A 23,954-nucleotide genomic window follows, 5' to 3' on the forward strand; every position below is an offset into this window, starting at 1 on the left:
ATGTCCTGGCCGCGGGCAACCTTCAACTTCAGCTCCGTGCTGATGGAGGGCGGTCAGCAGAAGTAGCCCACATCTGTCCGGTCCTGTTATCTGGCCTGCTTTTGTCCTTTCGTGTTAGTGTCCAAGTTAGTTACAAGACAGATAAAAACAGTCTGTTAGAAGACAACCACAGCTGGACTCTGAGTATTAAACCCCACTATATGAGATGATAGTAAGCTAAATATACAAATGCACTTCCCAAGAAAAAAAAAATCCTAGCATTTGAAATCCAATCAGATTATTCAGGAGTATTTGTATTTCCTGTCTGAGTCTGTATTTGTGGTAAACAGGAAAAACTCAGCTTATTTAAATGGTAATGTTTTGAGTTAATAAGTTTACATGCACACTTAGGTTGAGCTATGGTTACAGCTTGATTAGGCCATTTAATGGGACTACTGTCTTTGTCCCAGTATCTAAGCGCCGGGGAAGAATCGACTTTCTACTTAAAGAAGGAAGCATGCCTGACTCCGCTACTATAGGTGGCGTTTGGTTTGCTTTTGGCGCCCCCCGAAGGTTTCTGAGTGTAAAACGCAGGGATCGTTTATTTGTTGACGAAGTAGAGGATTAGTGTTTGACCCCATTACGCCTCTGTGACATTCATGATGCACAGACGCTATGTGGGGATGTAAATATCGGGTCTTGAACGAGCGGTCTGAATATGGCTTGTGGCTCCTCGTCTGTCCAATAAGGCGTGGATCTCGATCTATCACTGGCCACGTTGATGTTCGTCTTGCTTTCTTCTGTTCGACTTCAGTTCAAAGCCGAGGGACTGTGGAGCAGTCACAAATCACTTAGGGCAGATTGAGGCGTACTGTAAGGACCCCCAACCACATTTAGGTGTTTGTTCAATTTTGAAGAAATTAGACTTTTCAGTGAGAGTTACTCGTCTTCATGCATTTTAAAAGTACATCATTGTCAGACTAACACAGTGAATCAACTTTTTTTTACATAATGTAAGAGTACTGACTTCGTCAAACTCCTATAAATATCTCAGCACAGCCTACAGGCATGCAGCTGAACAATATTAACCCATTTCAATATCACTTGGATGGTGCAGAAATACCAAAAAGTGCTTAATGATTGTGTATTCATGAAGCAGCCTCAGTCTACAAACCCTTTCCACAAGGTATTAAAAAATTCACCTTCATTTAAACAGGACTACCAGATTAGGAAATTAAAATATGGCACAGCATTGTTTTGAGCGTTAGCATGCTAACATGCTAAGATATGAATGCTGACATTGTGATATTCAGCAGTTTTATGTTTTCATTGATCCATATCTTGTTTAATCTTGTACGCATGATGACGTCTGTACACATTTCTGCTGAGGATAACGGACATATTAACAGATACTGTCCTCATTAATAGAAAAATGATAAATAGAGATTGAAGCTGTTTGTAGCACTACTCTGTAAAAATTTTTAATTCTGCTTTGGAGATTGGCATTTTAATGTTGGGCCTGATGATGATTTGTTAGCCAGCCTCTAGTGGTCACTTTGAGAATTGCAGTTTGCGCACCTCTGCGTTGGCTGATTATTTTCTTTAAGGCCCCGAGATTGTATCTGTGACAGATTACTTAATCACATTATCAACCCTTAGATTTCTGTTGCAGGTCACTTTTTCACACACTCGGACACGTCTGATAATTAGCTCCATGCTACATTCTGTCTCGGCAGTGGCGGCACAAGAGGGGTTGAAAGGTCACATTAAGGCTCCTTACTTTTGATTTCCCGTTCAGCTGTCTAGTCTGCTGTCTGATGAAACCTCACTTGATTACAAGCACTTCATTTGAAGTACTCAGCCCACCCTTCCTGTTAGATCCCAGGGGGTCCGGTCCAAAGGAGCTAATTTAAGAAAATGAATCATGGATTATACCTACCTGCTAATCACCAATCACACAGACACTGTGCAGCTGTGCGGCCCCTCGTGGGTCTGGGCTTGTTTTGCCCTCATTAATCATGTTTTTTTCCCCTCCAAACACATTTTGAAATGGTTTGCAGCGAGCTCCTGCCTGCTTGAAGCTGTTGTGTAATGCACTTTGTTACACTGATGAGTACTGTTCAAGCTGTTTTTGTGAAACACGATGCGCTGTGAAGTGAGGTTTGAGTATGTCAGTGATAACATTATGAGGGGGAAACAGCCAAGTACGATACAGTGCATGTTATTTTCTATCTGTTTGTTTGTTTGTTTAGTTTGCCTGCAGCTAGACCCTAAACATGAGAACGTCTCAGTGTTAACAGATTGGGTTCATTAACACCGACGGTTTCAGTTTTGCTTCATTTGTGGAGTTTGGAGGATTTTTAGCAGCTGCATTGTGTCAGCTGACCTTGAGGACGGTTGTTCTGGAGTTCTCTTCGTAAGCTGTGTTTTTTCAGTTTTCAGAGTTGTGCTAGTGTTGATGGTGTTGTTGGGGTGACTGTGGTGTAAGCGGGGTTTACTGTCGCAATCAGCCTGAGATCTTTAGCGAGCTTGATTGAACTGTTGAGTAAGGTCACCTGCCGAAGCAAATCAGGAGTATACGACTAAGACTGTTTTTATGAATGTTCAGGACGAAGCTGATTCCTAAAGGCCTCATTACATCAACAACAAACTAGATCTGAACATTGATCAAAGGCAGTCATAATGCACTGACACTGGCAGTAACAATGCAGAAGGCCTCCACCAAATATTTCTGGTGATATCCGATTAACAAAAAGCAATGCGTATCTTAGACTTATTTCAAAGTCTAAAACAGTAGGACATTATAAAGTCTATTTCAGCTTTTCTGCAGAACATTTTGAACCCTGCAGGTCTCTGAAGTCCTGCAGCAAGTGGCACATTAAATTCTGACAAGTTTATGAATAATTATCTAACTGATGCACAATATGAAGCTATGAGTTAGCTAAAGTGTGCTAACATTAGCGTGCTAACATTAGCCTGCTAACGCAACAATGCAGGCCACAGGAAAATGCAGTGCACAAACATATTCCAGTACTAAGAGGTTTTAGAGAAATATTTATCTGTTTCCTGTTGTAAAGCATTCAGCTTATGTGTGATGTCTCATTGGAAACCCAGTTTTTTTTTTTTTGTATGGTTTTAATGTTTCTAATTTACTGATATTCGAAGTTGACTAGCGAGCCGCCTAGCGGGAGGAGGGGACTGTATGTGGCCCTGGATGGTCAAAAAGCTGAACATCAATGACTCAGTTAGAAATGTCTTTTTGTGTTAGATACAGTATGCTCTTCTTTAGTTCATGTATTTTCTACATATCATGCTTTGACACATCTGCTTATAAAAAGACGACTCAACATGACAACCAAAACAAAGACGAGTGTTTGGACTGAATGATTCAAACAGATGATTCCTAAAAGTCTCTGAACACATGATGTTTGGACAAAAAGTGATGTCTCAACATCCCCTCCAAAAAACATATACAACACATGTTGTATTTTTTTTGTTCTGAGGACAGTCAAGCAAAACCAGATTTAAAGATTTTTAATTTCACTTTATGTTGTTTTCCTCCCTCAACCCGACTGTCAGTTCTGACAGTAACCTTGAATAGAGCTGTCAACTTATTGAGAGCAACACTTTGCAACATCACTGAAGAGAGCACAATGTGTCCCGGACACAAACATCTCCAGTGGCTTTTTGAAAGGCATCTCTGAGATGATCATTCTTGGAAATATTTAAAAAGCGTTTCTCGAAAGAGACTCTCGATAGCGAGGACTCTGCCTCACAAAATATGCACGAAGAATAGCCGTCCAATCTTTAGCTGTATGCATATTGGATTGCAGGGGCCTGGACTGACTGTCAGTCAATCACAGGGCCGATGCAAAGGAGCAAAAACATTCATGCCAACAGCTACAAGCCATTCAGAGTCTCCCACAGTCCAGACTCATGCAGGTACGTTTAGTCAGAGTACCAAGAACATACGACACATCTACCTTAGCTTTTAAAACGTCAGGTTTGTGCAGGAAACCAGAATACAGTCGACAGTGACGATTCTCACCGTCCAATCTGTGCTCTTTAAATTAATGTTTTAACATGAGATTTAAACCATTAGACTTGGCTTAAAGTTTATACTAAAAAAAGTAACTCATGTATTTACAGGGGGAGAATGAAAAGGGAGCAGAGCTGTGTGCAGTGCAAACAAAGCAAATCATTGCTCTGTGCTGTTTGCAGAGAGACAGATTTAGTATGATTTGATAAACTCAGTATGAATCAGAAAGAATTTCCTATTAAAGTTAAACGACCACATAAAACGTATTTAAACAGGGATTACTTCAGAGCCACGGGGCTTGTCAGCGAGGTAATAAAAAATAGTGTTTATGATCCAACCTTACACCTCGAGTGCAGCTGTTGTCATTTTGACTCTGCTCTTTTTCTCTGTGATTCTTCATCTCCAGCTCTTTACTGAAGCAATGTGACGTTAAGACTGAAGGGAATGTTTGACGGCTGCACTGTCCAATCATACGTGTTGCTTCAGGGAACACTAAAACTGAAACTCGTCAAATTCTTCAATCTGAAAATGAAACAGCATTTTCATTAGCATAAAGTCGACCTTGTGATTTGTGCCGATGTGCTTCTGTTAGCAGGCTAAAGGTAGAAAAAGATTGTGAACATGTTAAAAAAAATATACCTGATACTTGTTTGCATTTTTTTTCCAGTTTTATAAGTTTTTTCCCTCTTTTAAAAACGTGATTGTAGCATCACAGCCAAGCGAACACAATTATAAGAGTAGGTTTCAGAGTTAATATTGCAGTCTAATGTTGCATTAATAACCTGCTCTGTTCTCCACTTCTTGATGATTCTGTATTTTCCAGCGTGCACCTGAGAGCCCGGCGCAGACACGAGAATATGAGGTCATTTATCTCATTCTGCAGTTTCATCACCGGTGTGCAGCATACATTATAACTAACACCCACTCTTACACACACACACACACACACACACACACACACACAGGAAGGGTCCTGCCTGGAAACAGTGCTGACATAATTCAAACGGGGATAATTTATGCAAAACCTATTCCATTTCCCTCCAATGTCTTTGCCACTTTTCAAACTCATTTCCAACGTTTCCTGCCGCTCGCTCCGCTCCCTCCGTGAAGGTACACACTTATGCTGTGATTACGCCTCACACGCATCAATATGTAGGTTTATGTAAGCTACTTACAGGCTGAAGGACTAAATGAAGGGCCGTGCTGGCTGATGGAATATTCACAGACTGCTGTAAAGGGTCACGAGGGGCAATAGACGGGGGAGAGGGAGAGAACAACACGGGTCTCTTACAATGTGCAGGCTCTGTTTTAACACCATTTAGAAGAAGAAATAGATATCAGAATTATTCTCCGCTGCCCGTTTCACAGACACTTGCTGGTGTTGGGACGAATGCGTTACTTTAATGCCACGACTATTTGCCATAACTTGTAATGAATTAACTACTTTGCTTATTTGAATAACGCTGTTACATTACTGAACATACATGAACATTAAAAAGCACCTGATGCTTCATGTCAAACAGCGGACAACAGGCAGGCAACAGACGGGATCATTCAGCGGTCAGCTTTCTGTGTCTGAAATACCAAATGTGTTTTTCCTGCTCGAGTTCAACGACAAGAATAGATTTGAAGTCGGCGTGCAGGAGGGAAAACTTCTCTCACAAGAAGGAAGCAACCAGCTAAAAAACATCCGGCTTCAACTAAAGCAAGCTGTCAGAGGGCTCCGTGCTGCAGACACCAGAGACACGGCTCACATTAGCTCTGCAGACCAAGGTGGAGACGCTCCATGGTGTCATTTAAAACAGGGTTTCTTAACCATGGGGCCGCGGCTCTTTGAAGGGCTCTTTGAAGTTTTTATGCATAATTAGCCCATGTATAGGTTATATATTGATTAAAAAACATACAAATGAAGAACAGTATTCATTATTACTACATAGTGACACAAATAGCTATTAAATAAAAATGACCGCAAAAGTTAAATCAGAACAATTTACTTGATTGGGCCCAGACTACCTTGCCCTGAAAATGTTGGGCCCCAAGGTCAAAAAGGTTAAGAAACCCTGATTTGAAACATAGTGTATGAGCCAGACTTAAGACCGATAAGACGGGTATGTTGACGGCGACAAGCTTCGTATCAGCTGTCCAGTCTGTTGTCTTCAGAGATCTAATCAGGAAAATACTGAGCTGAGGAATGTAGGAGAGCTTTGGTCAGAAAATCCGCTCTGAAAGTCTTGTGTCGTGCACTTCACGCCGATTGTTAAATTCTCCATTTGCTGTGCTGAAAGGAGAAGTCAAGCAAAACCTGACTGGCCACGCCCACACAGTCTTGAGAAGTTACAACATTTTTTTATAAATTGAGCTTTCTGAACTTTTTTTCCTTTTGACTCAGACAAATGGGACTTTTACCTTTTAATATCTTATAAGCATTTTGAACTCTTTTTTTTTTTGCTCAGTGCTTAAGGAGGAGGAATAGCATCACAAAAGCAGCAGAGGTAAAACAGCAAACACTTTCTGAGGCGTCAACAAAAGAGACGTGTTCTATAAAAGCACCGTTGGGGGCTTTTCGCAGCGTGTGAGCGGATATTTTTAGGATCACTGGGGGGAGTAAAGGCAGTCCAGTAACGTGTGACTAGCAAGTGGGTAACCTGGTTTTCCAGAGACGAAAAAAGGATCATCTGAATCCCCGGAGAGCTTGAAGACTGCAGGCCCCAAAACACACACTCTCTCTCTTCCTCTTTTATTTTTTCTCCCAACCCACACAAGGTCCTTTTTTTAATATCTCTCTCTTCTCTTTTTACTACAAATCTTAAGAGCTCATCGTGTCACAAACACACACGCGCAGTCCTAGTGTTCATACTACTCCACATTTTGCCTCAGCACGTTGTCTTGAGTGGGCAGCGAGAGCGAGTGGTCACATTACACTGCAGTTACATCACATTCCTTCAGTCTCCTTCGCAACCAGGTGTCCTCTCGCAGCCACATGACACAACTACAACGCCATTATGTCCCTCTGCCGTTGTCACACGATGTTCAAGGCTCCACAACATCCCTTTCCTTCATCATCGTCATCACAATCCCGGCTGCAGAGATTTGAAAAGCTTCGGCGGTGCTCTTTCGTAGCGGTCCGTGGGGTTGCATGTGGAACGCTGAGAGCAGCCGGGACGGCGTGGTGGGAGGTGTGAGTGTGTTGTTTCTGTAGAGTTTTGTTGTGTTTTTTTTTGCAAAGAGGTGAGGCTTTCTTCCTTGAAAGAATATGGCAAAGTGACTCATCTGAGGCAGAAAAAAAAAAGAGGAGAGGCTTTAAAGCAGGTGGGCAGTTCGTGGCTTCTTCTACTTCATGCAGGAGAAGAGAGAACGAGAGGACCAGTGGTCGCTGCTTTGGCCCACAGATGCACAACGGTTACGTAAAAAAAAATACAATAAGAACAGAAAAAAAAGCGGTAGCTACAGTTAGAGGGACGACAAAGTGGAGCCCTCAAAGTGAATGAAGAGGCGGTGCTGTTCCATGTGAAGACACAGGAGAGAGATTTACGACATTTTAACCACCGAATTCAAAGTTCAGAGAGGATACACAAAAGAATCTTTGACATGATCACTTGGATGTTTGCACAGCGCACAGGTCATACAGTGGAGACGAGAAACAGTGAGGCCATGTTGGTAGAGCTGCTGCTATAAAAGCTGCTTGTCAGCCTGTGGATTTAAAGTCTGGTCTCCGTCCCCATTCAGGTCACAAATGGGAGCAGAGAGTCCTGAAAAGTTCTGACTTCAATCAGAGGCTGAGCTAAACTTTAACCGACGTCGGCACGACTGTTTGTGCATTTTTACTGCGAGCTGGTGAGAAATGGCAACCGCACGTTATCTTAACACATCGACATGCAGCATTAGCATCTTCCTGTTAAAAAGCCAACAAAGCAAAAAAAAAAAAAAAAAATCACATCAAGTTTTTATATGCAAACCTCTGCTGAAGGATCAATCTCAAATAGATTTATATTGCAGATACTGCTGATTGGACTTTCATATAAGACTTAACTTGACTTTTTGTTTCGTTATTTCACACTCTCAGATCTCAGAAGTTATGACTTTAAAAGTGTATTTTTATTGCCGACAGAAATCCCACAAAAAAAGAAAAAAAAGATGCCTTTTAATCTTTAGTTCCACCAGAAATGCTGAAATCATGTAAACTGGAGCTACAGGCTTCCCACTGGATGGCATCAACATCAAAGAGTCGACACAAAAATAGAGGGAAAGGGAGTGTGTGTATGTTTGGTGTGTGTGTGTGTGTGTGTGTGTGTGTGTGTGTGCTCCTTCCTCCAACCTTCTTATCTCCTGAAGGGAAAGAAGCGGTGTTTCCTGAAATGATCAAAGTTTGATTTGGCACCAAAAAGTGTCCCGCAGGTGTAACCAGACGCTCTGACACATCATGGTTAGTTACATTCGGGTTCTTGATGTAATGAACGTAATCAACACCGAGTCATCAGTGGTGACTGGTTTGCGTGTTTTGGACGTGATCGTTCTCTTCTCTTCTGTCTTCACACAGAAAGATGATTTTAAATTCTGCTTCTGCTGCATCACAAAAAGGCCGACTGCGGCTGAGTTGGTGGCGTCGGTCGTGGCGTTATTAGAAACTTCTGCCATCAGTGTGTGGATGTGTTGGTATGACCTGCGTCGTAAAAGATCTTTGAGTAGTCAGAAGACTAGAAAAGAAATATACAAGCTCAACAAGTGGATTTACCTTTTAGCTAAAGAATTAGATCAAGACCTCGGGAATGAAGCCAGAGTAAACCTGCATTCTTTGTAATGGCCTGTAGGGGGAGACTCCAGTGGTTGTTTTTTAATGTGCCATTTCCAGTTCCAAATCTTTTAAACCAGTTCAAGTATCCTGAATCCTTTTTGCTCCACAACAACACAAGAAGATGGCGCCTGCCAACATGCCAAACTGGAGGCTTTCAAAACAGCGGATCACGAAATCATCCAAGGACAACCACGCCAATTCACAGCGAATATCGGAGAAGTTTACAGAAACCTGGAGACGGTTCAGTTTGACTTTTGTTATTTACCAAAGACCCAAAAATGAAAGAGCTCCATTTGGGGCTTTTTTTGAAAGAATAACGTGAACTAAAAATGATTATTATCTTCACAACACATCAGAACAACGGAGCCTCCTCCTGTCTGGAAATATTCTAACAAGCACGCTGGCATCAAATTGACTCGGAGGATACAAAGAGTAATTTCATCACAGAGATAATCTTTGTGTTTGCAGCAGGACGGGGCACGCTGAATGGATTTCCAATAAATGTGTGGCTGAGAAACGGCTCGCATCAGAAACAAAGACAATAAGACGCCCGAGTAGCGCTCAACGGAAGAACTGCTCTGTGTGCTGCATCTTTTTTTACTTTGCAGACGAGATGAGAGCAGAGGTTGTCTTGGTTAAAGAGGCAGCTGTTCTGTATTTTACATCCTCACTGAGTTTGATGGTGTGCAGGTCCTTCGTGGCGGTCTCACCGAGGACTCTCTTGTTGCTAGCAGAAAAAAAAAAATCTTTTACAGGCAGAAATATTTTAAAGGTACAAATCTACATTTTCAGAAAGCGAGATCAATCACTATTTTGAAGGTGTCCCTTCATAACAAGTCTACAAAAGAGAAGATTAAAGGCCAGCATCATTGTTATTTTACAAAAGAAAAATGGGATTTTTTAGAAGCTTCGTCTCAGACTGAGCTGCCGATGTGTTCAACTCCCAGGAGTGACCTGGATGATGCACTATAGTATGTTTCTGCACGCCTGTGTTTCTTCGGTTTGCATCATAACCAACACATTACGTTTAATGTACAGCTCCATGTGCAAAGAATACAACGTCCGTACGTACATATAAGTGACACAGCAGCAGCCTTCCATGCTGCACAGTCAAAAACCATCGGCCCTTCCGGGGTCAAACAACATCCTGTCTGTTGATAAATGACTCGTATGACCTTTGCTGAAGCACCCGGACAGCGACAGCTGCTGACACAGGAACCACAGCTCGACCCCAAAACATGAATATGGCTCTTACAGAATCAGAATCAGGAGCGGAGACGGGATAAGATGCAGGACAGATTTCTCCTTTGTGTTCCTCGTATTCTTGTTGTTCACACTTAGCTCGGAGTGAGCCGTGCTTTAGAGGACGACACCGTGTGAATGTAGTGAAGGTTTGGTGAGTTCATAACTCCTCTTCAGAGAACGAGGTCCATGTTTTATACAGTCTGTGGTCGACGTAAATGTTGATGCAATCTTCTAATGATTTGCAACACGGCGGCACAGATGCAGCGGCTCGCGGCTCACCCTCCTGGTGCGTTTCAAATTTACTTGTACACTCGTGTAATACAGTTGAGACTTTCTATTCAAAGGCCTCAAGAAAACCCACAATTGGTTTTGACATTATGTTATGAATATAAAAAGGAGAGTGAATTCATCTTGATCGCTCAGCTCAAGAAGTGTTTTTGTGTGAAAGACTGATGGTAAAAAGAAATCCAGCGCCCAGCTGCACTATGAGTCCAAAAAAAATGAAATCTGACCTGACGGGCAGCTGAAACCGCTGCAGGTTTGTTCAGAAGAGTGTGAATGGAATTTTAGACAGGACATTAAAAAAAAAGCAAAGGAAAGACGTGAGTGGGTGCTAATAGAGGTGAATGTGCCTGAGGCAGCGCGAACTGATGTGAAGTTGCATCCAGAAATGTCCACTTCCCCCCCAGCTGTATTTATCTGTGACGAGAGGGAAGCAGAGAGACTGGAAGAGGAAACGAACACAACCAGAGCTGCAGGTGAAGTCGGAGGCTGAGCATCTTCTCCAGCTCGGACAGATTAAATGACTTGAGGATAAACGTTACTGCCCTTTGTGATGTCATGAAGAGAAACTCTCCAAACGGCCTGTTTGAGCACATTTTCTGAAAAGTGGAGCAGGCAGACGACGGAGAGGACGGACTTTTATTTTTGGGCTGTTTGTCGACGGACTAAAGAGACACATTGTTAGTGATTGGAAAACACAGTAAGGTGAATTTTACATAATATTTGACCTTTAGGAGAAAACAGGATTTCGGAGGAGGTGAACATGCAGCAAAGGAACAAAGATCAGAATCAAACTATTGAACTTAAGCTGCAGGATTTTGCACTTCAGCATTTTCTCCATTTATTATCACCACAAAACATTGATTTGTCCAGGTCAAGTCTGACCCAACGTCCAAGATAAAGTCAGAAGACGTTCCTTGTAATAATCATTAAAGCTAGATTAAGTCAGGTATGAAAATACCCAGTTGTACCGAAGCACATTAACAGTTTATCCTGCCTCATTAAAACGGTCACTGAGTCCATTCAGAGTCTAAAGATGTGTTTGAGTACATTGTGTTTCCTGCAGGAAAGCCGTGGTAGGGTTGTAATTGTGTGGGCTGCTGTCCGTGGTGCTGAAAGCCAATAACTGTTTGAACTGTTCACAAAGGACGGAGACAATGAGGTCACAGATTCAAGCGCAAATCAATTCGACCACATCGATAAATCAGGAGCTGACTCGCTTCGGTTTCCCCACATGCTGAGACAACATTATGTAACACGATGACTTCCCTCCTTGTTTCCCATCTCTGCCTTGTACTTTTTTACGATTGTAGATATTTAGGAAAGATTTTGCAGAGCAGGGAACACACAGCGGGTTTTTTGTTTTTTTTTCATCCTGCATGACCAAAGAAAGCAAACCTCAGAGCTCGCATGTGAAAACGCTGCTCTCACAACATCTCCGTCTTTTATCGAGTGGTTGATGTTACATCCAAAGACCTTTTCCCGACACCTCCCTCTGCATCTTTTGTTTCCCTGCAGAGGATGAAAGACAGAGAGGTGTTACATGTGTGCAGGGGTTAGAACACACACACACACACACATAGAAGGAGCGGTTTCTGTGTGTGTGTGTGTGTGTGTGTGTGTGTGTGCGTGCGTCTTCAGATAGCAATGAGCCTGCACGCTCCCCTGTGCAGGTCTGTGTGTGTGTGTGTGTGTGTGTGTGTGTGTGTGTGAGCTGTACACAGACATGTGAAGTGAAACATATGGGTTCAATGCTCTAACAGGTCTGTTGTTGTTGCATGTGTCTGTGTGTAATAATTGGTGGTTACACTGTTTACCTGTTTATCTGCGTCCACTCATCCCTCCCTCGCTTTCATTCCCTCCTTCATCGCTCCTTTCTCCATTTGTCGGCCTGTCAGCTGTGTTTTCATCCGCTATCGTGGATTCTTTTTTTTTATCCCTTCTTAAACCCCACCCCTAGGTTGCTTGGTAACAATAAAATAATCTTTCCTTCTTTTGTCATTCCTTTGTTTTCCGTCTCTTTTTCCCTCACTCTCCGAGCTGCTGATTTGCCTTTTTTTAGGAAGCAGTGTGTTTGTGTGTGTGTGTGTTTGTGTGTGTGTGTGTGTGTGGGGGCTGCTGCTGCATGCAAACCTCCCTCATTAACTACTGTGTGTATGCATGTGTGTGTGTGTGTGTGTGTGTGTGTAAGTGAGAGAGATGGGCCCCCTTTTAAGATTCTAAAGTGTTTCATTAATCTGGGTTAGATCCATGCAGGGGTGGGATGGACACGTGCCGACCAACCTGCAGGACGGCCAAAACATCATTAAGATTGCAGCCTGTGGTGGTGAGGCTGAGGGGTCCGCGTGGTGGGTTCAGCGCCCAGCAACACTCAGCATCTTTGTATATTATATTCCCAGCTATGTCTTTGCAGAAGCCTGAGCAGCGTACGTATTCAGAGCCTGACTTGGATTACAGTTTCTGAGGGTTAAAGCTCCCGATACGTTTCAATGTGAGACCTCTTTTTAAAATGAAACATAGGTCGTCCTTTATTATTTCTGCACCAGTTATGCAACAGGTTTAATTTTGAATTTTACAGGTTTGAAGGGGCTTCTGTACTGTAAATCTTCATCCAGCTGGGGGGGGGGGGGGGGGGGGGGGCAGTGGGTGTTCGTAAAGAGAGCTCTTATTAGAGCTGATTGATTTTGCCTCAGTATCAAATGTGTCTACTTATTTCGGGCTATTTCTGCCTTTAAAACAGAGACAGGACAGTGGATCGAGTCAGAAACCAGAGAGGAAAAGAGAGAAAGGAGCCGAAGGTCGGACTTGAACCCAGGTCACCAGCCTGGAGGATCACCGCCTCCGTACACTATAACCACATGCCCCATAACCTTTATCGATTGTGTTTCTCACACTTTAAAAATAACGTGTTTATTTAGAGACAGCTCGTTCTCAGCTTTTTTTTTTTTATAATTGAATTTAGATGTTATTTCTAAAATGTAACATCAAAGAATGCAGAGTAAAAACCTGACTGCACAAACTATCTGATTTAGGCATACTGACCCCAAACTGTCACAGTCAGTCGCCATCAGATCATCAGAGTTCATATTACAATCCAGATTCGTTGTTGCTGTTTATCGACTCTTGTGTTTTTGTCTCTTTAGTCTTTCAAAGTAAAAGCTCTGACATTCAGTCGATTTTGCACAAATATGTAAGAAAGAGTCTTTCACTGTGAGTTAAACTCAAAATCTTAGCTACGTAATCGAACCCTAACCTTTGTGTTTTTGAGTCTTCAAACATTCGATGGGTTGATATTTTTAAGCAACAATAAGAAAGAGAAGTATAGTGGACAGGGAAGGAACAAGCAGAGACTAATGATGACTAATGATGAAGTCCAAAATGAGATAAATACCCCCCACTCCACCCCATGATGGTCACCAGTAGATCTTACATGCTAGATAGAAAGATAGATAGATGGATACTTTATTGATCCCAAGGGAAATTCTGTTCTTTTAAGAGGAAAGAAAAATGTCTGAACTCTTCCTTCTAGATGTCTGTCAGACCCTCCACTGGACCACATTTATGTTTACTCCACTTTCTCCATAAAACCACCGCTCCGTCTCCCTGCAGACTTCTGTGGAGTAGCTGGAGTACATTTCCTCTGCCCCTAACTCCCTCCCCACCCCTCACTGCCTTTTGATTGCTCAGACACACACACACACACACACACACACACGCACACTCTCCCTTTCATTTCAAACAGTCTCTGTGAGAAGATGAGCTTCACAGGGCAGCAGCAGAGGGAGGAGTGTGTGTTGTAATGTGTGTGTGTGTGTGTGTCCTTTGCCAAGGACAGTGACTGTCATTAGAGTAATGTACTAACACCTTGACAAAAAGGCACACATGCACAGGGCGTACTAACACACCCACACACACACACACACACACACACACACTGAGCAGAGGTACATCCGTCATGTATACAGTAGATGACGTCACACACGTGCGTACATCATGGGCAGCACACACGCTCAGCTCCCACAATGCACTGCTCATGTTTATCATATATTCCTTTAGATCCAAACCCCATCTTTCTTTTCCCCTCACAAACACGCAGCAGCAGAATGAAACATTCATTAATCAGCAGCTGTCATACATACACCAGGAGCCAATTTAACACCCTAATATATAATATATATATATATGTTGCTTTTTAATTAGCAGATTCTCACGCATCATTATTAGATGCAATAACAGAGTCCAGGTTGGGGATTAACCTCATTTCTATTCCAGCTTATTCTGGTTGGAAAAGAGGGTTTTAAGTAAGGGGAAAAGGTGCAGTGAGCAGAAAAAACCCCTGACATGTAGCTTGGGGTAGGACCTGCGGGACCAGGACCAGGACCTGGACTTGAATATTCAGATTCAGATAGTCCACAGTCCATAACATTTGCCATTTTAGTGTTCACGGCAGTCTCTCTCCGTCTTTGAGCTTTCCCATCGTGTTTGTGCACCGCTGCTTTCGAACATGAAGTGCATTCATAGCAACAGTCTGCTGTGCGGTAAAAGCAGACCGGAGAATTCAATGACTGACCAATCAGAAGAGAGTAATCATCACAGTCCCCATTATATATGTTTGTTATATAATTTATACAAAGACGAAACTTTTTTGTTTTTAATGACGCTCCCCAGCTCTCTTCACATAAGCCTCGTCTGCATGAAAGCATGCCGGGCTTTACATTTTCATGATGAATGCGTGTGGGCACGGCTATTATGTATTCTTGTATTTTGTGGATTTTCTGTGTAAGCATTTGTGATTTAAGCCATTTCAACTTAATGGCATATAATTGGCTTAAAGTTGGGCTGAAATTGAAATCTAAAAATACAAAAAAACCTGATGTTTGCGTTTGCTTGTGTAACAGCCGTGTTTTTATGTAATATATGCAGAATCTCTTATTTCATGCATCTTTAGAGCGCCGTGTTTTCGTTTGAAGTCATTTATTTTGTAGGGTATGTGACTATCAGTGTGTCTTTTGGTCTGTGCATGACGGTAGAACAAACACGTTGAGAGAGGATGTGATGTTCTGTGAAACGCAGCCTTTAGCTGCTCGGGGAACAAGACAAGAACGAGAGCCAAGGAACAATTCAGGGCCGCTAAGGCTGGAACGATTCGAGCTGCTGCAGCTGTCAAGGTCTCTGGCTGACATTAATGTATGAATTTACCTTGCGCAGAAAGCTCACAGAGGTGTGCGTCTGCCTGCCTGTTTGTGTGTGTGTGTGTGTGTGTGTGTGTGTGTGTGTGTGTGTCCACGCTATGTGAAGTCAAAGCATGCTGGATCGTTTTTGCGTTACAACAACGTAGATATAACCTGAGCCTCCATCACACACAAAAAAAAAGCATCACAAGACTAAACCGCAAAATCAGAGCCACACTAAGCTGTGTGTAATAACTGCAAGCCACCTCATAAATAAACCATAAGACACATCACACAGACGCTTGGACCCTCGCCTTGCTCTCTACAGAGAAGCCCATTGTACAGAAGGAAAGATGTGACGTCAGAAGACTTCAGCTTTGAATTAATGCTGCACTATTTTCAAGATGTGGCGGTCATGTTTAAAGTGAAACATATGGAAAAACACACTTCATGTATAACGCGGTTACATTGTTGAACTATTGGTTGAGTTGGACTTCTTCTAAAACCAAAACGTTGGACAATAATTGCAAAAAGTCAATCTTGTATTCCCCCCCCCCCCCCCTCCCCCACACACACACACATCTGGGTTGCAAAATAAAGAAGAGTTCAGCTTTTTTGGAGAAAACTTTAAAAATGAAAACGTGACTATCAAGCTATGAAAAACAGACCCTTTGATTCAATAGTTTCTCTGCTACAGACGTCTTTGATGTGGTTTGACCATCGGCTAACATTGTCTAACATTGGTTAACGTTGGCTGACATTGGCTAACGTTGGCTAACATTGGCTAACGTTGGCTGACATTGGCTAACAATGGCTAACATTGGTTAACGTTGGCTAACATTGGTTAACGTTGGCTGACATTGGCTAACATTGGGTAACGTTGGCTGACATTGGCTAACATTGGGTAACGTTGGCTAACATTAGTTAACGTTGGCTGACATTGGCTAACAATGGCTAACATTGGTTAACGTTGGCTAACATTGGTTAACGTTGGCTGACATTGGCTAACGTAGGCTAACATTGGGTAACGTTGGCTAACATTGGTTAACATTGGCTAACAATGGCTAACATTGGCTAACATTAGCTAACGTTGGCTAACATTGGCTAACATATTAAAATAGCTATGGGCAAAGCACAAAAAAAGGAAGTCTTGGTTGGAAGTCCTTTATCGCTAACTGTAGACGGTGGAAGCTCCAAAAAGTTGACCGTTGCTCCCAGAGACATCGTTGTTATTAAATTATAGCTAATATGTTTCCAGGTTGCTCTTATACAACTATAGAAGCAAACTCTATAGAAATGACAGCTAAGGCAGCTGTAAAGCGTGTAGTTTATGTATGAAAGGCAACAAAACGATTTGGGATTCAGTGTCATGTGACCGACTGAAGCTGGGGATTTTCAAATTAGCTTTTGACCGATCCTGCACGAACACTAAATGCTTTTGAGAAAAAGCCTCACACTCTTTTTCTTAATGTGATGTGCAACAGCTGAGTCCAAATAATGGGCTTTGTTTCACTGGGAAACACACTAATGCTTATGAGTCATCCAACACTTTCACCCTGTCAGTGTGTGTGTGTGTGTGTGTGTGTGTTCGCGGCTGCGTGTGGCCGTGGTTAATTAGGGAGGCTAACGGAGAAGCTAAATGGAGGGTGGCTGATGATTGCAAGCGATGGATATTAAAAAAGTCAGTCCTATCTTTGTCTTTTTCTCTCCGCTTTTCACTTCCGGGCTTGCAGCTTAAATCGACTTTGACTCACATTTCAGAGTATCCAAAGTGTCGGATTGGCAGCAGCAATAATGAGGAGATTACTGCCTTTTGTGGGGAAAGTTCTCATTCAAAGTCAAGATCGAGTTTTTCTCTCCCCCCGCTCAGGGGTTGCTGTGATGAACTTTGCCGCTGAATACTAAGATGGATGATGTCAGGGTTGGGGGGGTCCAGGGGAGAGAAGGGGGGTGGTGGTACAAGGTGGGGGGGTGGAGCTGGGGAAGGAATTGATGTTTTGTTACAGCTGTGAGAGATGAGGGGAGTTATGGAGGAAGAGAGAAAAGACAGATGGAGCAGACAGAAAATGGCGAATGGAGGAAAAAAAAAATAAAGCAACACAGCTCATTGTCTCCATCCTGAACCTGCTATCAATCTTCCCAATGGCATCTGCCTTACACACACACACACACACACACACACACTGCCTGCCTTCCTACGCGGCTGATTCCCTGAGTGATGAATCATGGCACAGTATGGCATGGCACAGCACAGTATTTGTTAGAGGTGGTGTTTTTCTGCTGAACTGACAGGCCATGTAACTGCTTTGTTTTGTACGTGTGTGCACACACATCCGTGCATTTGCACAAGTGCGTGTGTGTGTGTATGTGTGTGTGTGTGTTATGTACCTGACAGTAGTGGCCTGCTGCTGAGCTGTGTGTGTGTGTGTTTATGTTTTAAAGACGACATGTTATCCCCCTTCTCCTCCTTTTCAAACAGTCCCCCCTGTGGTCTAAATGAAACATCTGTGTTTGTGTGTTTTGGTCCAAATAGAACATAAATCAAGCAGCAGAGGAGGTTTGTGACCCTGCAGCTCTTTCTGAACGCTCCGTTTGGTGTGTGTGTGTCTCTTTAAATGCAATAAGCCCCGCCCCCCTGAGTTTTACCCAGTAGACATCACTCTCACTCACTTCGCTAGCGATAATAAAAATTGCGGACCTGCGCAAAAGTTTTGCTCTAGACTGGGCGTGGAGTCCATGATACCCAGACTCCCACTGTGACATCACAAGGAGAGCACATTTGAAACAGAGCATTTTTCTCTGTGTTGTCAGACTGATGCAGACCACAAACAAATGACTGGATGGATTTATTTCACATAACGTATAACATGAAACTTGTGTAACAACAACAACAACAACAAAAAACAATCTACTTCATTAAAAGAGTGTTTCAGCATGAAACCTTTCAAAATCATGTTCTTCTGTGCTGCACGTCAAAGCTAATCAGGTCCCTTGTGTTACGATCAGATTTATAAAAAAAAATGTTTCACTCAGAGTAATTTAAAGTCATAAGATTTAATTTACATTTCATTTAGCCATGGATCCATTTGAAAGCCTCGATCACTACTGATATAAAAAAATAAATAAAAAACCACCAAACATTATCTGTGTGGTAAAAGGAAACAAAGTGGGCACTTGAACTGGATTTTGAAAAGATGCCAGTTAAAACCAGCAGTTGCCGAGTCGTGCCAATGCCAGAGTCAAAAGCATGAGTCATGTGCAAGAGTGATTCATTTGAAGGGCTACAGAAACATAGCTAGCTACTGTAAAGGACATTGAGATCATTTCGCTCCTTCTTGGATTTTTTTAGTTAAGATGAAGAGCTGTTTTTATTTTCTTAAAAACACACAGTAAGAAATGTTTTCTCTTACCGTGGCGGAATCAATGAAACTAATGCATGAAGCAGAAGAAAGATAGATAGATAGATAGATAGATAGATAGATAGATAGATAGATAGATAGATAGATAGATAGATAGATAGATAGATACTTTATTGATCCTGAGGGAAATTCAAGAAAGGAGGCAGAGATTTAAAAAAAAAAAAACCTGCTTAGTGGTTAGTACGTTTGCCCCGTACGGTGTTCGTAGTCCTCCAAGCGAGCAGCACGGGTTCTGATCCGATCTGTTGCTCCTCTCCCTGCGGAATCTCGGCATTGAAAACCCCACAAACAAACGTTTGGAGAACAAAATAAAATAAACGTTTCAGAGTTAGCTCATCAATAAAAAAAAAAAATATATATATTGCTTTCTTTTCTGACTCTTAAAAGAGGACCTAAGAGAAAACACTCAGACCCCTTCTGCTACTTCCAGTCAGGTGAGACAAACGCTGTTCTCGCCGTTTGACCCGGGTCTGACAGCTATCAGAGGTGTTTACCCACAACGCCATCCCGAGTGGACTCGACTGTCCATCATCACCCACGGACAGGCGGCCGACCTGCTTCTGCTTGTTTCAAAGACGCTGACGACTCTGATCCATGATCTTGCTTAACAACGAACAGCACCTCTGCTCTTAAATGTTTCATCAAGTCAACTTTAATTTGAAGGCTTTGGCGGTCCGTCTTAACCTTTGCAGGAGCAGCACGCCGCTGCAACACTTCCTACAGTGTTTGTAACGAATACAGCAAAGACCCAAGTATGAAAATAGATCCTGTGTGTTTGTTGTCCAGCTGTTGTTTGGCTTCTATTTTTACATCCAATACTTCCTCCCACACCATCTCATATATTGTATATGAGATGCGCCTACCCTTATGAATACATGTCCATATGAACTCTGTAATATATCTGTTTATGTGCAGATGCATGGCTTTTTTAAGTGAAGGAAAAAGGGCGTCGTCTTTTTGTGAATTAAGCATCTCAACATCGCTTCGACTCGTGTGTGCGCTCAAACGTCCCCCGGACAAATGACGGATCCAGTCGAGCCACCCGAGTAAAAATATTGTGGAGACGCCCCTGTATCCAAGGGAACATGATGCTATGTAAAGTTGTCACTGTTTAACTATAACCGGAGCGTTTTTATTGTATGGTGACCTGCAGTTTAAAGTTTTACAGCTGCCAGCTTTACTGAGACTCTGGCTGTCTGATAAATGGTCCATTTAATAAGGTCAGAGCACAGAGTCAATACATTTCCAGTACATTGGATTAGTGCATCAATACCCACCTGTCTGTCTTTGGCAAACACACACACACACATAAACACACAGCACAGTCACTACCTGCACTGCTCCCTCTTTGTCCTTGTGCCGACAGATAAAAAACCCACACAGTGTCTTTGCCAGACGTCTGCAGACAGCCGCATTGATGTGCACTCATTCTCACACAGACTCACAATCAAAGCCCTCCTGCCGGCATGTTAATTGGTTCGCAGTGTGCGTTTTTAGCTTCCAGTTCAGTGTAAAAGGAGACATGCCGCAGAGTCGAAGAGGTGGAGCAGAGTGAAGCTTAGCGTGGACCCTCCATTTACAGACACTCTGTGGGAGTTCAGAGGTGCCAAACGTCCAGCCTGCCTCGGGGTTACAGAGAGGCAATGAGAAGAGCCGGACTGTGTCACACAGACAGTGGAGGAACTAAAGAGAGCAGGAAGAGTCAGAGGAAGGATGCAGGTAGGACAAGGTCGCGCTCAAAACGTCAGTGAAGTCTGCTTCAGAACATGACAATCTGGGTGACAGTCGTGCATCGGTGTTGTGTCGTGACGCTCTAACTCGTCTGGCCTCAAATAACAAGCAAATGCAGAAGTGCAATAACCTGCAGTTCCTAGAGTGTCCACTTGAGGCTGGCTCCAAAAAGATTGGACTCTATCCGCTGTCCTGTCTCTACATAATGGCACAAAACGAAACTCCAAATGAATCTTTAAAAACGTTTTATGAAGAAAAACAAAAATCACAGACTGAGTTTAATCAGAGCATGCCTTTTCTTTAAGTGGGTATTTCTTCAAGAAAATCAATAAAGCTGCAGAGGGTGGCACCGACACTGAGCCATATAAAGACAAAAGCCATGATTACCATGAAACTACTGAAGACAGAAAAGATGCAGATGAAGTAATCGAGGGAATCTCGAGCAGATTAAAGCTCTGTAGGATTTCTTTTTTTTTTAAATTAAGATTTAATTTTTGATTTTTTTGGGCCTTTCAGAGAGAGTTGGGAATGACATGCAGGCTGGATTCATACCTGGGCCGCCTGTTTTAAAGGACTACAGCCGCCATGGGGCGCACGCTAACCCGCTGCGCCACCAGCGCCCCAAAACTCTGTAGGACTTTGAATACGTAGTACTGTTAGCTTCATCTGCTGATATCACATCTCTGGTATTCACCAGCAGTTCTGCTTTATTTGAATGTTTTATAATGGCTCTATTTAAAAGGCAGAATCATTATGGATGGAGCTAAAATGCTCATTCGGCTTTCATTAATGGTGTATGAGCGGGAAATGTGGCACCGTGCTGGAAAATAATCATATGAAGGGAGACGAGTTTCTCATTTATCTCCCCGGCTGCATCAGTGATGGATTTTTGGAACGTGTTTTGCACTTGAATGGCTATCTCCGAGGCATAATTTATATGGCTGACTATCCTCATTAATGTCATCAGTTATACAGCTAAATGTTTCATACGAGCCAACAATGCCAGGGTTTGGTTAAAGTGACAAAGATTATTCATCGTGCTGTTCTGTGAGGACTCCTGATGTCCACACGCTAACATGCACGCATTGTTGAGGTTCGACGTGTTGTCTGCTTTGTTCTTTCATTGTGTCGAGTTTTAACTGCTGCAGAGCGACTTCTTACTGAAAGGCTTACTGTCTACTTAAAAAGGTCAAATTCAAGGTTTCATTTTATAAACGGTCCCTCAGCGAAAGGGATCCATCCGTCTGCTTTTCAGAGATCAAGGCGCCGTGAGAGCAGGCGCTGTAGGTCACCCCCAGACTCCCCTCTCTAAAGTGAACTCCGGGTCCACGCCGGGGTCTCCTCCCAGTTGGGCCGACCAGAAAAACCTCCAGAGGGAGGCGTCCAGGATGCATCCTAATCAGATGGCCAAACCGCCTCAGCTGGCTCCTTTTCATGCGAAGGAGTAGCGACTCTACTCCGAGTGCCTCCTGAATGTCTGAGCTCCTCGCCCCCCGTCTCTAAAGCTGAGCCCGGGAAACTTCCGGAGGAAACGCATTTTAGCCGCTTGTATCCACGATCTCATTCTATCGGTCACGAGCAACCAAGGTCTTATTGCTTTTGTAGGTCATAAAGATTTGTCAGTATGCATTTCTGTCTTCGTAGCTGTCAGCTGTCTGTCTCCAGCTGAAAACTCCTCACAGGAGCTTTAACTTCCTGTTTCTGTTGCCGTGACTTAAAACGTGATAGCATCCAGTTCAGCCGTGAAAAAGAGTAAAAATGTCATGGAGTCGCGCCTCGTCAGCTTGTTGTTGTCAGGGAGCTTGTTAAAACATGAGATTTACATCTATAAATGCCACCTTTTGTAGGTAATGAACACCAAATCCCCGGAGAGAGTTACCTGCTCAGTTCACGGCTCTACACTTTCCAGGTCAGGTGATGACGCCAGCAGTGATCGTGGGGGGGGGGGGGTTAATCCCAGGAGAGAAATGAAGGTAAGGAAGAGGAGACAGAGGAAGAGAGGAAGTCTCAGTGGAACAACGTATGCCATGCGGGCCCCTGGTTATGTATGACTTCTTGTTGTAATGGCTGTAATGAAGCAGGGAGCTGGTGCAGCGTCGACCCGAGAGCGGCTGCAAATGAGCCCCGAGATCCAGGAGATAGAGAGGATGGTTTGTGAGGAAGAGGAGGGAGGGAGAGAGGGGGAGTTATGAGGGATATTTTGGGTCGAGGAGCAGAGAGCAGGAGAGGGAGAAGCTCAGTCCGAGCTGTGTGTGTGTGTGTGTGTGTGTGTGTGTGTGATAAATGCCTCGTTTCTCTCCTGCCAAATGAGAGAGAGAGAGAGAGCATGGACAAAATGGATGTTCCCTGTGTCACTGTCCTTTTTTTTTAACCAGTCTGAGTCTAGATTTGGCCACTGCATGGACTTAAATGGAGAAGAAGGGCAGTTTGAAAGCAGAGATGTGGATTTGTTCTCCTGCAATTATATTTGTGATTTCTTTATCAGCCCAGGTAGGGATCCAGCCTGTGCAGGTACTTCTCTGATTCACTTTGAATCATAATTATCCACTTGCACATTTAATCAGATTTTCCCTCTTTGCATAATTATATCCTCTCGCCCGGTCGGAGGCGGATGGATTATTTGGAGGCCAGAGGAGTCTTCATGGTAATGTGGTCACTCCATACAAGGTGAAGCTGAGGCAGTTTGAACGAACACAGGAGGAAAAAATAACAAGACCTGCACTGGCTTGTTTAAAAGACTGCTCAGGGGGCTACCAGGCAGAAATTACTCACTGCCCAGTCAGAACAATTAGGCAATGTCTAAGAAATCTATTTATTGTGTTAGTCTGACTGCACTTTAGAAATGCACCTCAACATTTTAGTCTGATTGAAATCGTAAATCACACAGATGACGTTGGGGTGGATTAACTCTTAGTACCCAAACAGGAAGTGGCATCAAACAGCATTACATTTCATTTTATTTGATTTGTTTTGCACATGTCACACGACGTCCACGGAAAACAATTTGTTTTATTCAAATCCATGTTTGGAAAGGAAAATGGATGAATGCACAGACGAAAGATGGGAACTATAAGACACTTAGCTATCAAAGTGTACCATGCCTTCTTTTCTCACACAATAGCTGCACTCATTGTAACTATTCTGTTCAAAGTGTTGTTTTATTTTATGATCTTGCAGTCATGCTAAAAAAAAAAATGTTTGAAATGATGAGTCTAGCAGCTGTTTGTTGGTGACCCTTTTTTGTTTTTTTTTTGTAGTTCGTTTTGAGCCCAAATGTGCAAACAGAGCAGAGCTCA

At 43.0% G+C, this 23,954-nt stretch overlaps 1 protein-coding gene across 1 annotated transcript in view; it reads left to right on the top strand.

Annotated features, from left to right (window-relative positions):
- tbkbp1 (TBK1 binding protein 1) overlaps nucleotides 1-23,954 on the top strand; it is a 58,198-nt gene that overhangs the window by 1,738 nt on the left and 32,506 nt on the right. The window lies entirely within an intron of this gene.

This window comes from Symphodus melops (assembly GCF_947650265.1).
Source record: "Symphodus melops genome assembly, chromosome: 21".
NCBI lineage: Eukaryota > Metazoa > Chordata > Actinopteri > Labriformes > Labridae > Symphodus > Symphodus melops.